The 13673-nt window shown below is 26.6% G+C and overlaps 1 long non-coding RNA gene across 2 annotated transcripts; it reads left to right on the forward strand.

Moving 5' to 3' along the window:
- The first annotated feature begins 4711 nt into the window (after positions 1-4711).
- On the forward strand, positions 4712-6202 carry LOC18604009 (uncharacterized). 2 transcript variants are annotated; one of them, XR_001926921.2, is made up of 4 exons: positions 4712-4885; positions 4972-5189; positions 5276-5637; positions 5724-6202. It is a non-coding gene; the product is annotated as an uncharacterized LOC18604009 (long non-coding RNA). The 2 variants fall into 2 exon arrangements; XR_001926920.2 differs by lacking the exon at positions 5724-6202 and having other exon boundaries at positions 5276-5716.
- Positions 6203-13673: the final 7471 nt, after the last annotated feature.

Raw genomic sequence — 13673 nt, forward strand, 5'->3', positions numbered from 1 at the left:
ATACCCACTAATTTTGTCAACTCACAAGAATCACTTGATATGTGTTTTCTCAAAAAAGGAAAAATCTCCCTGAGGTAATTGTTTCACTAATGGCCAAAATGGTTCTATTTGACATTTCATGTTAGGATACTTGTTCCGATACCACTTTCAATTTTGAAAAAGAATTTAATGGTTATAATTCAATTGGTTAACACTTTGTAAGTCACATGAAAATATTTATTCAATATGAAACTATTTTGTTAAAAGATGAAATGTCAAGATAGATATAAAATAGAAATAATGTTTAAAAAAACTCTTGAATTATTTTGAAAAATAGAAACTCATCTAGCACGTTGAGATTGGTGGGGACAAGAAGGGGAAGTGAACATCTCTTTTCTATTGAATTAGCCAACTCATACGCGTTTTCTCAACAGAAAAAAAAAAAACATCATTTTGAGAAAATTGTTTCATTAAGAGCTCAAATATTTAAATGTGACATTAAATATTAAGATATTTGTTTTGGTAACATTGCCAATTTTGAAAAAGAATTTAATGATTATAATTCAATTGGTTAATACTTTGTAAATCACGTGAAGATATTTACTCAATATCAAATCATTTTATTAAAAGATGAAATGTCTAAATAGATATAAAATAGTATTACATTTATTAATTTTGCTAACTCATAAGTATCACATGATATGCGTTTACTCAAAAAAAAAAAAAAACTTCTTGAGGAAATTGTTTCACTAAGAGTCAAAATATTTAAATTTGACATTTAATGTTAGGATATTTGTTTCGGAAAAATCTCAATTTTAAAAAAGAATTAAATGATTATAATTTAATTGGTTAACATTTTGTAAATCAAATGAAGATGCTTACTCAACATAAAACCATTTATCTAAAAGATGAAATGTCTAGATAGATATAAAATATTATTACACTTATTAATTTTGCCAACTCTTACGTGTTTTCTCAACTAAAAAAAAATCTTCCTAAGGAAATTGTTTCGTTAAGAGCTAAAATATTTAAATGTGACATTAAATGTTAGGATACTTGTTCTAGTAACACTGTCAATTTTGAAAAAGAATTTAATGATTATAATTCAATTAGTTAACACTTTGTAAATCACGTGAAGATATTTTTTCAAAATGAAATCGTTTTGTTAAAAGATAAAATGTTTAAATAGATATAAAATATTATTACACCTATTGATTTTGCCAACTCATACGCGTTTTCTCAACAGAAAAAAATCATCATCTTGAGAAAATTGTTTCATTAAGAGCTCAAATATTTAAATGTGACATTAAATATTAGGATATTTGTTCTGGTAACATTGCCAATTTTGAAAAAAGAATTTAATGATTATAATTCAATTGGTTAACGCTTGTTAAATCACGTGAAGATATTTATTCAACATGAAACCATTTTGTTAAAAGATAAAATGTTTAAATAGATATAAAATATTATTACACCTATTGATTTTGCCAACTCATACGCGTTTTCTCAACAGAAAAAAAACATCATCTTGAGAAAATTGTTTCATTAAGAGCTCAAATATTTAAATGTGACATTAAATATTAGGATATTTGTTCTGGTAACATTGCCAATTTTGAAAAAAGAATTTAATGATTATAATTCAATTGGTTAACGCTTGTTAAATCACGTGAAGATATTTATTCAACATGAAACTGTTTCATTAAAAGATGAAACATATAAATGGATATAAAATATTATTACATCTATTAATTTTGCCAACTCATACGCGTTTTCTCAATAGAAAAAATAAACATCTTCCTAAGGAAATTGTTACACTAAAAGCTAAAATATTTAAATGTGACATTAATTGTTAGGATACTTGTTTCGGTAATATTGCCAATTTTGAAAAAGAATTTACTTATTATAATTCAATTGATTAACGCTTCACAAACCACGTGAAGATATTTACCCAATATGAAACCGTTACATTAAAAGATGAAATGTCCAAATAGATATAAAATATTATTACACCTATTAATTTTGCCAACACATACGCGTTTTCTCAACAGAAAAAAAACATCTTCCTGAGAAAATTATTTCACTAAAAATTAAAATATTTAAATGTGACATTAAATGTTAAGATACCTGTTCCGGTAACATTGCCAATTTTGAAAAAAAAAAATTAATGATTATAATTCAATTAGTTAACCTTTTATATAATCATGTGAAGATGCATATTCTTTTTTATATTTTAAAATGTTTAAACCTCAATAACATCCTCGCAACTTTTCTATAAATTCAACCCTATCCCTCCTATCAATTCACAAGTTTGTGTTTGCTTGAAGTCTTTCATTGATCATGGAAGACGACCCGGAGCCTGACATAGCATTTCATATCTTTCAAAATTTTCAATGTTTCTTAAAAATGGATGGTACAGGGAAAAAAAAGGCTGAACAAGCGTTCCAATCTTGCTACAGCATCATTGGAGCTGTTATTAGTTCTAGCCATTGGAGGTGATTTTCTCAACAAATATAATTTACTATAATTTTTTACACATACATTCTGCTCTCAATCTGAAACTTTTTTTCTCGATTTTTTGTAGTAATTTGAGCCAATGTCGAAAAAGACATTGGAGCAAAAAGCCTCCATATTATACGCTTCTTTGAATGATGAAGAGCCATAGAACAAGGTTGGGTTGCCGAAGAGGTTGGAGCAATACAAGTTGTGGGGTGTCCACGTCTGTATGTTTCTAGCTTCAGTTGGCACAACATAGTTTCTATACAAGTTCATCAAGATTGTTTGGATGAGTCCAAGCTCAGTGTAAGTACCAATTTCTTTTTTAATTTTTTGCTGTACATCTTGCCTTGGACCAATTCCAAAAGTTAATTTCCTGGTGATTGTTGCAGTGCCTCATCAAAACAGCAATATGAAAAGGAGTGTAGCCACAATTAGGCAACAAGAAACCATGCATGATCTGGCCGAAGGATTTCAGCATGGATTTCTTTAGCCTAAGCTAATCTTGCAAGGCGAGTTATCAGGTCTTTTAAGGAAGTGGGTTGACATCACTTTCAAAGAGACTTGATATGTTGCTGTTTGGGGAAAATAGTTGAGCTTGGAGATTCATCCAACAACTACGATGGATTTCTTAGGGACTGTGGAGTTAACTGAAGTGAGGGATACTGATGCATGATCCCGCAGCCTCTTGGCCTCTTGATCTTTTGCTACTTCATCATTTGAGAAGCGCTAGCCATGGAATCCTATAAAACAGGTAAGACATTCATATTTATCAATTCCATTTGATCAAGTATCAATGAACTTCAAGTAAAATTGAAACAAATTGGAGGTAAGGAATTAAATGCTATGAACCCATTTTTTCTTCCTTCTTGCAGGCTTCTCAGTGGGTATTGCATGATTCTCAAAATTTGATTGAAATTTCTACCATGATTCAACATGTCTATCCAGCCAGTTTCGAAGGCTGAAAGCTTATCTACGCCTAAGATCTCTACGACTGATCAATTTCCTCCTAGCTTTTCACAACCATGCAATCAAGTTAAATGGTCGGTTTAACTCTATAGTGTACATACCAAAGAAAAATTCCAATCCGTTGTAAAGGAATACATCAAAAAATCAGAATACACAAATTTTGTTCATCAGAGGTGGCAAGAAAAGATGTCGGACCATATTATACTATCAATGAAAATTTTCTTAAAAAAATTTCTTATAGTGTTACTTTAAGGTTGTTGGGTTGCATTAGAATCAAAACTGTTTTTAATTAAAGTTGTAATCACCTGTTTAGTGGACTTCAAACACAATGTTCTAAGAACATTATTCCAAATTACAATTGCAATCTAGTTTAAGGTGAAACCGATTTCTTAAAAGATGAAATGTCTAAATATTTATATTTGAAATTTAATGTTAGGATACTGGTTTTAATAACACTTCCAATTTTGAAAAAGAATTTAATGATTATAATTCAATTGGTTAACGCTTTGTAAATCATGTGAAGATATTTACTCATTATGAAACCGTTTTCTTAAGAGATGAAATGTCTAAATAGGTATAAAATATATTATTATACCTATAAATTTTACCAACTTAGAAGCATCACATGATACGCGTTTTTTCAAAAAAAAAAATCTTACTAAGGAAATTGTTTCACAAAGAGTCAAAATATTTAAATTTAATATTTAACGCTTCCAATTTTGAAAAAGAATTTAATGGTTATAATTTAATTGGTTAACGTTATGTAAATCACGTGAAGATTACTCATTATGAAACCGTTGTGTTAAGAGGTGAAATATTATACACCTATTAACTTTGCCAACACACAAGAATCACATGATACTCGTTTTTTCAACAACAAAAAAAAAAAAAAAAGCATCTTCCTAAGGAAATTGTTACACTAAAAGCCAAAATATTTAAATGTGACATTTAATGTAAGGATACTTGTTCCGGTTGCCAACTCACAAACTTCACATGATACGCGTTTTCTCAACAGAAAAAATATATTTTTTTGAGAAAATTGTTTAACCAAAAGCCAAAATATTTAAATGTAACATTAAATGTTAGGATACTTGTTATGCTAACACTTCCAATTTTAAAAAAAGAATTTAATAATTATAATTCAATTGATTAACCTTTCGTATTTTAAAATATTTTTATATTTTAAAATATTTAAACCTCGATAACATCGCCATAACTCTCCTATAAATTCAACCCCATCGTTCCTCACAATTCACAAGTTAGTCTTCGCTCAAAGCCTTTCGTTGATCATGGAAGATGATCCAGAGCCTGACACAGAATTACATTTCTTTCAAAATTTTCACTGTTACTTAAAAATGGATGGTATAGGGAAAGCAAAGGCTAAACTAGCGCTCCAATCTTGCAATAACATCATTGGAGCTGTTCTCAGTTCTTGCCATTGGAGGTTACTTTCTCAACACATTTAATTTTCTATACTTTTTTTACACATACATTTTGCTTTCAATCTGAATTTTCCTATACCTTTTGCAGTAATTTGAGCCAATGTCAAAAAAGACATCGGAGCAAAAAGCCTCCATTTTAAATGCTTCTTTAAATGGTGAAGAGCAATAGATCGAGGTTGTGTTGCTGAAGAGATTAGAGCAAATCATGTTGTGGGATGTCCATGTCTGTATGTTTCTAGCTTCAGTTGGCACAACACAGTTTCTCGACAAGTCCATCAAGATTGTTTGGATGAGTCCAAGCTCAGTGTAAGTACCAATTTTTTATTGAATTTTTTGCTTAACATTTTGTCTTTGACCAATTGCAAAAGTTAATTTCTTGGTGATTGTTGCAGTGATTCATCAGAAGAGCAATATGAAGAGAAGTTCAGTTACCGCTAGTCAACAAGAAACCATGCATGATCAGGCCGAAGGATTTGATCATGAATTTCTTCACCTTGAGCTGATCTGGCAAGATGAGTTATCAGGCCTTTTAAGGGAGTACGCTGATAATGCTTTCAAAGAGGGCTGATGTGTTGTGTTTGGGAACATGGTTGAGCTTGGAGATTCATCCAACAACTCAGATGGGATTTGTCAGGGACTGTGTAGTTAGCTGAAGTGAGGGGATACTGATGCATGATCCTGCAGCCTTTTGGCCTCTTGATCTTTTGCTACTTCATCATTTGAGAAGAACTAGCCATTGAATCATGTACAATAGGTAAGACATTCACATTTTTCAATTCCATCTCAAGAATCAATGAACTCCAGGGAAATAAAATGAAACCCATTTTTCCTTTCTCGCAGACTTCTCAGTAAGTGAATGATTGGGTCATGCTCTTGCATGATTCTCAAAATTCGATTGATATTGCTGCCATGATTCAACATGCCTTTCCAGCCATTTTCGGATGCTGGAAACTTATCTACCCAAAGATCTCTATGACTAATTAGTTTTCTCCTAACTTTTTACAACCATACAACCAAGTTAAATGGTAGGTCTAACTCTATGGTGCACATGCAAAAGCAAAATTCCAATCAATTGAAAAGGAAGACATCAGAAAAAAAGTCAGAGTTGGGAAGAAAAGATGTCAGGACCATATTATCAATGAAAATTTTCCTTAAAAAATTTCTTATATTGTTACTTTAAGGTTATTGGGTTGCATTAGAATCAAAACTGTGTAAAATTAAAGTTGTTATCACTTACTTTTTGGACTTCAAACACAATGTTTTAAGAACAGTAGTCTAATTACAATTGCAAACTAGATTCTCTCTTCTAGTTTTTTGTGCCGTGAGGAGTTGCCTCTTATCTTTTTAGACTCTTTTGAGTCTCAACTTATCATCACTATTTTAATAGATGTCAAAGTTTTCTAAATAATAAATTGATTACGATTAAATTTAAACTTTTAATTATACATGTTGTATCATACTTCTAAAATATTTTCACATGAAACCATTTTGTTAAAAGATGAAATGTCTAAATAGATATAAATATTATTACAACTATTAATTTTGCCAACTCACAAGCTTACTCACAAGCATCATATGATACGTGTTTTCTCAAAAAATAAATCTTCCAAAGGAAATTGTTTAATTAAGAACCAAAATATTTATATTTGACATTTAATTTTAAGATACTGGTTCTAGTAACACTTCCAATTTTGAAAAAGAATTTAATGGTTATAATTCAATTGGTTAACATTTTATAAATCACATAAAGATATTTACTCATTATGAAATCATTTTTTTAAGAGATTAAATGTCTAAATAAATAAAAAACAATTATTACACCTATTAATATTATCAATTTTTTATGAAAACTTTTTTCCGGTAAATATTGTCAGAAATAGTCTTGAAATTTATAAAATTTGTGTCACTGACAATTGATCGAAAATCCATTGGCAATGGATTATATTATCGACAAAATTTTTCTTAAAAAAAATTCTTAGTGTTACTTTGAAGTTGTAGGGCTGCATTCAAATCAAAACTGTGTTTGAAGTTGTAATTACCTGCTTTGAGGACTTCAAACATAGTGCTCGAACAACAGTATTCCACTTACAATTATAAATTCTAGACTCTCTTGTTTTTGGCCCATAAGGAGCTGGCCCTATCTTTAAGACTATCAAGTCCCGACCTAACATCACAATTCTAGTTTGTGTCAAAGTGTTCCGAATAATAAAATCATCCATGGATGCTATTTAGTTTTAACTCACTAATTATACATATTGTATATCAAACTTTCAAAACATCTTTCATTGAAACCGTTTTGTTAAAAGATGTCTAAATAGATATAAAAAATCATTACACGTATTAATTTTGTCAGCTCATAAGCATCACGTATTAATATTGCCAACTCATAAGCATCTTTCAATGGAATATGCTTCATTAGGAGTCAAATATTTAAATTTTATATTAAATGTTAAGACACTTCAATAACGGTTAAAATTCACCTAATGATATTTTGTCCAATTTTGAATAAAAAAATTAATGGTTATAATTCAATTGGTTAATGTTTTGTAAATCACATATAAATGTTTAGTCACGTGAAACAGTTTTGTTAAAAAAAGAAACATCTAAATAAATATAAAATATCATTACACGTATTAATTTTGTCAACTCATATGCATCACATAATACGTGTTTTCTTGAATAAACATTGTGGAAATTATTTCATTAGGAGCCAAAATATTTAAATTTCCTATTAAATTTTTGGATAGTTATTTCAATAACATTTAAACTTTACATGACGATGTTTTGTCCAATTTTAAAAAAGATTTTAATCATTATAATGTTGATATGGCATTGACATGTTAGATATTAAAAATTTTGAATTAAGAAATTGACTATGTGACTTTTCTATACCACACATAAGGACCAAATGACATTAAATAGTAGATTTCAGGGACTAAATTAAAGAAATTTTGGATAGAGTGACTAAATTGAACAAAACTCTGTATTACAGGTACTATTAAAAAACAAGCTTTTTCGACATAATTTTTCATTGAAAAAAGTTAACATTCAGTTAAAAATATCTTTTTTTTTTATGGATTTCCAACCACACTTAATTTATATTAACCAATATTAGTATATGCATCAAGTATTATTATTTTTGTATATCTTATATGGTTATATATTTATAAATAGTACACACGATTTCAAAATTACAATATAAAACTAATCGTAAAGGATGGCATACCTAAAGTAATATTAGAATTATCTAATATAAATATAATCAATGCAAAACATAATGCTTTATTACTTTATTGTATATATTCATGACACCAATTATATGTTATAATGTTATATATATATATATATATATATATATATATATATTACAAAGTTTGTATAACTAATAACTAATTGTAAAGAATTAATATGTCATAAGAACTAAGATAATAACTAATAAAGTTATTAAATGTAATCATATGAATAAAATTTCTTATAAGCTAATATATAAAACATAGGCGTAATAATTATAACATATTAATATATATATATGTAGGATATTTAATATTTCATATATATATTAACTTATAAAGTAATATCATTCAAAATAGATAACAGTTAATTTCATATTAATACAAGTTTATATATAATTATATATATATATAATTTGTAAACATATAATAAACTAATATATTTTAAATATATTATACTAATTATAAGTTTACTATATATATATCAGTCTTCATAATTTATATTTACTAATATCAGTACATATACCTAAAATATTATTAATAATTGTTTACTATATTATTAGATTTTATCATCGATTTTTATAAAATTAAAAAATTTATTATGTTATTTTTATAAACTTTTTAATTTTATAACATTAATGAATTTGGAACAATTAATTTATAATTTATGATTCAATAAAGTTTTCAAAATATTCAAAAAAATAATAGACGAAGGAAAATATATATAAAATTTTAATATTATAAAACTCAATATGTATATATTTAATTTTATTAATATATTTCCTATAAAGAATTAATAAAATTTTAGAAATTTTTTAATATATTTTAAATAAAAAATTTTAAAAATAGTAATACCGACGAAATTCTCCAACTGAATATTCCGTTGGAAAATTTAGCAGATTTTAAATTTTTTGGCCTCTTGAACTTTCCAACAAATTTCCAGCAGATTATTTTTTATTGAAAATTTCCAACGAAAATCAGTCGGAAAGTTTGATGGAAGTAAATATTTTTTACACCAAAAAAATTTTCAACAAATTTCCAACGAAATTTGTCCATTGGAATTATTCCATTGGAAAAAGTCCAAAGAAATTTTCGTCTGAATTCCGTTGAAAATCTATCAGAAATTTTTAACGACATTTTTTCTGTAGAAAAAAACTAATTTTCTTGCAATGAGGGACTTCCAGGGTACTTTTACTATTTTTTGTTTCACATTACCTATGGGAATGTTGGCCCTTCCTTACAGGCTGAAATGGTGTATGAAACACTATAGTTAAAAACAATTTTTACTTATGAAGTGTATGGAAATCTTGAAACTCTATTTTGTGTAGTTGAATATAATTTTTCCTTACAATATGAAACATTGTAGTTAAATGCAATTTTTACTTATAATATGAAACCTTTTTATCTTTTGTTTTGTTGACCTCTTTATCCTTTCCCAAGAAAAAAATACATCCTTAAATGACATCATTCTATTAACTTCCCATTTATATTAGGAAACCAAAAATGTAATAATTTGGTTCATGTTCAAGTACAAACCAATTACACTACTAAATTTTATGGTTGTCCAATTTACAAGGTAAGTTTTGGGATTTCAAATTATGTGGGTTTTTTATATAAAAAGTTGCTGAGTTTATTTTTGGTGCAATTTCTTAGGTTGCTGCTGGTTGTTGATTTTTCAGTTGGCATGACGGCGAATTGATAGTTCATGTGCTCATGACCTGATCATTCAATTGAAGTCTGAAACAGAGCATTGAGGCAGAGAGTTGAAATTCTAGCAAGCTCAAATGAAGATGAAGTTATGTATGATAAGATTGATACATTGAGAGTTGAAAACAAAGTCCTATAAGAAAAATTGAAGTGTGCAACAGATGCTGAAGAAAAATAAGGAGTCAGAATACTGTTTTTAAGTTTGTTGTAATTTTTTCTTTGGTTATTCTTTAGTTTGTATTTTTCAGTAACATTAGGTGAAGGGAAAAAGTCTAAAATGGTGGCCTTCCCTGTAGGCTGAAATGGTAAATAAAGTGCATAAAAATCTTGAAATCCTGTTCTATGTAGTTGAATGCAATTTCTGCTTGGAATATGAAACCTTACTATTTTTTATTTTGTTGATCTATTTATGCAATTCAAGAAAAATTATATCATAACATCATTTTATTAACTTCCCATTTATACTAGGAAATAAAAAATCTAACAATTTGATTCATGTTCAAGTACAAAGCAATTATTTTGCTGTATTCTATGGTTGTCATGTTCCATACACTTCACTTACCATTTCAACTTATAGGAAGCGCCAATATTCTCATATGTAATGTGAAACCACGATGATAAAAGTACACAAGAAGTGCATATATATTAAAATTTTGTTCAATCTAGTCCATTTATCCAATATTTATTTAATTTAGTCCTTGTATCCTGCTATTTGGTGTAATTTGATCTTTATGGCATGACATAGAAAAGTCACGTGGCAATTTTTTTACCCAAATTTTTTTTACATTTGATATGCCAATGCCACATAAACATTGTTTGACACATCAGCGTCTCTAACGGCTAATTTGGATGAAGTTACTCATAAAGACTTACTTGCACACAATGTCCAAAATATAAGGATTAAATTAACGAAATTTTAGATAGAGGAGCTAAATTGAATAAAACATTATAGTATAGGAACTTTTTGGGTACTTTGACCATTTTAAAATTTCTTCATATTAAATTGTTTCATTAAATTTCAAAATATTTTTCTTAATATTAAATGTTATAAGATGCGTTATCCAATGTTTTAAATTTATATGATATGTTTTATTTAATTTTTATATCATTTCATTTTACATATCACTAATAAACTTTGAATTTCATATGAAAAATATGTAATTTTTGGATTTGAAAGTATTCAATTCCGTTTCTTAATTATCTTGGTAATTTTAGTTTGAAAATCTTTGACTCAACATGAAACATTACAAATTGTCATTGGTTATTATTTTAAATATATATACGCTAAATATGTTACTCTCTACGTAATTTAACTTATTGAAACATTTTCATATGAAATTATTTTTCATTTGAGAATCAATAACTCAACGTGAGACGTTACAATTTGTGATTGGGTATTATTTTAAAGATATATATACCGAATATGTTACTTTCAATTTAATTTAACTTATTCAAACATTTTCACATGAAATTGTTTTTAATTTGAGAATCGCTAATTTGAGACGTTATGCATTATGACCAATTATTTTCTTCAAAATCACGTGATGATGTTTTACTTTTTACTTAATTAATATATCTTTTGTCGTATTCAAACATATTCTCGTGAAATTGTTCCTCTAATTTGAAAATCTCTCACTTAACACGAGAAGTTATAATATGTAATTGGTTATTATTTTAAAGTTATATATATATCAAATATGTTACTTTCTACTTAATTTAACTTATTCAAACATTCTCACATAAAATTGTTTTTATTTTGAGAATCACTGATTTGAGACATTATGAATTGTGACCAATTATTTTTTAAAAATCACGTCAAAATGTTTTACTTTTTGCTTAATTAATATATCTTCTGTCGTATTCAAACATATTTATGTGAGATTGTTTTTTTAATTTGAGAATCTCTAACTTAACACTAGACATTACAAATTGTAATTGGCTATTATTTTAAACAGATATATATACCAAATATGTTACTTTTTACTTAATTTAACATATTCAAACATTCTCACATAAAATTGTTTTTATTTTGAGAATCACCGATTTGAGACGTTATGAATTATGACCAATTATTTTTTAAAAAATCACGTGAAAATGTTTTACTTTTTATTTAATTAATACATCTTCTGTCGTATTCAAACATATTTACGTGAAACTGTTTTTTTAATTTGAGAATCTCTAACTTAACACAAGATGTTACAAATTGTAATTGGTATTATTTTAAACAGATATATATACCAAATACGTTACTTTCTACTTAATTTAACTTATTCAAACATTTTCACGTGAAATTATTTGTAATTTGAGAATCACTAATTTGAGATGTTATGAACTGTGACCAATTATTTTCTTAAAGACCACGCGAAGATATTTCACTTTTTACTTAATTAATATATTTTTTGTCGTATTCAAATATATTCACATGAAATTGTTTTTTTAATTTAAAAATCTCTAACTTAACATGAGATGTTACAAATTGTAATTGATTATTATTTTAAGAATCACGTGAAATATTGTACTTTTTTTGTTTGATAATATATCTCTTATTAGATTTTAATGAAACCGTTTCATTAAATTTCAAAATATTTATCTTTAATATTAAATGTTATCATTTGTGTTATCCATTGTTTTAAATTTATATGATATGTTTTTTAATTTTATATAATTTCCTTTTACATGCGGAGTTTTGACATGTTATCATTAAAAAACTTTAAATTTTTTATGAAAAATATATAATTTTTGGATTTGAAAATATTTCAAATCTGTTTCTTATCTTGATAATTTTAGTTTGAGAATCTCTAACTCAATATGAGACATTGCAAATTGTGATTGATTACTATTTTAAAAATATATATACCAGATATGTTACTTTTTACTTACTTTAACTTACTCAAATATTTTCACATGAAATTAATTTTAATTTGAGAATCGCTAATTTCAGACGTTATGATTTGTAACAAATTATTTTCTTAAAGACCATGTGAAGATGATTTACTTTTTATTTAATTAATATATTTTTTGTCATATTGAAATATATTCATGTGAAACTATTTCTTTAATTTGAGTATCTCTAACTTAACACGAAATGTTACAAATTGTAATTGACTATTATTTTCAAGATATATATACCATATACGTTACTTTCTACTTAATTTAATTTATTCAAACATTTTCACGTGAAATTGTTTTTAATATGAGATTTGCTAATTTTAGTTGTTATGAATCATAACCAATTATTTTCTTAAAAACCATGTGAAGATGTTTTATTTTTTACTTAATTAATATATCTTTTGTCGTATACAAACATATTCATTTGAAACTATTTTTTTAATTTGAGAATTTCTAACTTAACAGGAGACGTTACAAATTGTAATTGGTTATTATTTTAAGAATCACGTGAAATGTTGTACTCTTTTTGTTTGATAATACATTTCTTATTGGATTTTAATGAAACTGTTTCATTAAATTTCAAAATATTTATCTTTAATATTAATATTATAATATGCATTATTTGTTGTTTTAAATTTATGTGATATGTTTTTTTAATTTTTATATCATTTCATTTTACACGCGAAGTTTTGACATGTTATCACTAAAAAAGCTCGAATTTCAAATGAAAAATATATAATATTTGGATTTGAAAATATTTCAATTCTATTTCTTATCTTGATAATTTTAGTTTGAGAATCTTCGACTCCACATAAGACGTTACAAATTGTGATTGGTTATTATTTTAAAAATATATATGCTAAATATGTTACTTTCTGACGTAGAACGTTTAGCAGATAATTTCTTAGAGCAAGTTGAGCATCAGAAGCCAAAACAAAAGCCCAAAAGTCATAAATGGGCATAT

The sequence above is a fragment of the Theobroma cacao genome, chromosome 3 (genome assembly GCF_053813885.1).
Source record: "Theobroma cacao isolate CCN51 chromosome 3, ASM5381388v1, whole genome shotgun sequence".
NCBI lineage: Eukaryota > Viridiplantae > Streptophyta > Magnoliopsida > Malvales > Malvaceae > Theobroma > Theobroma cacao.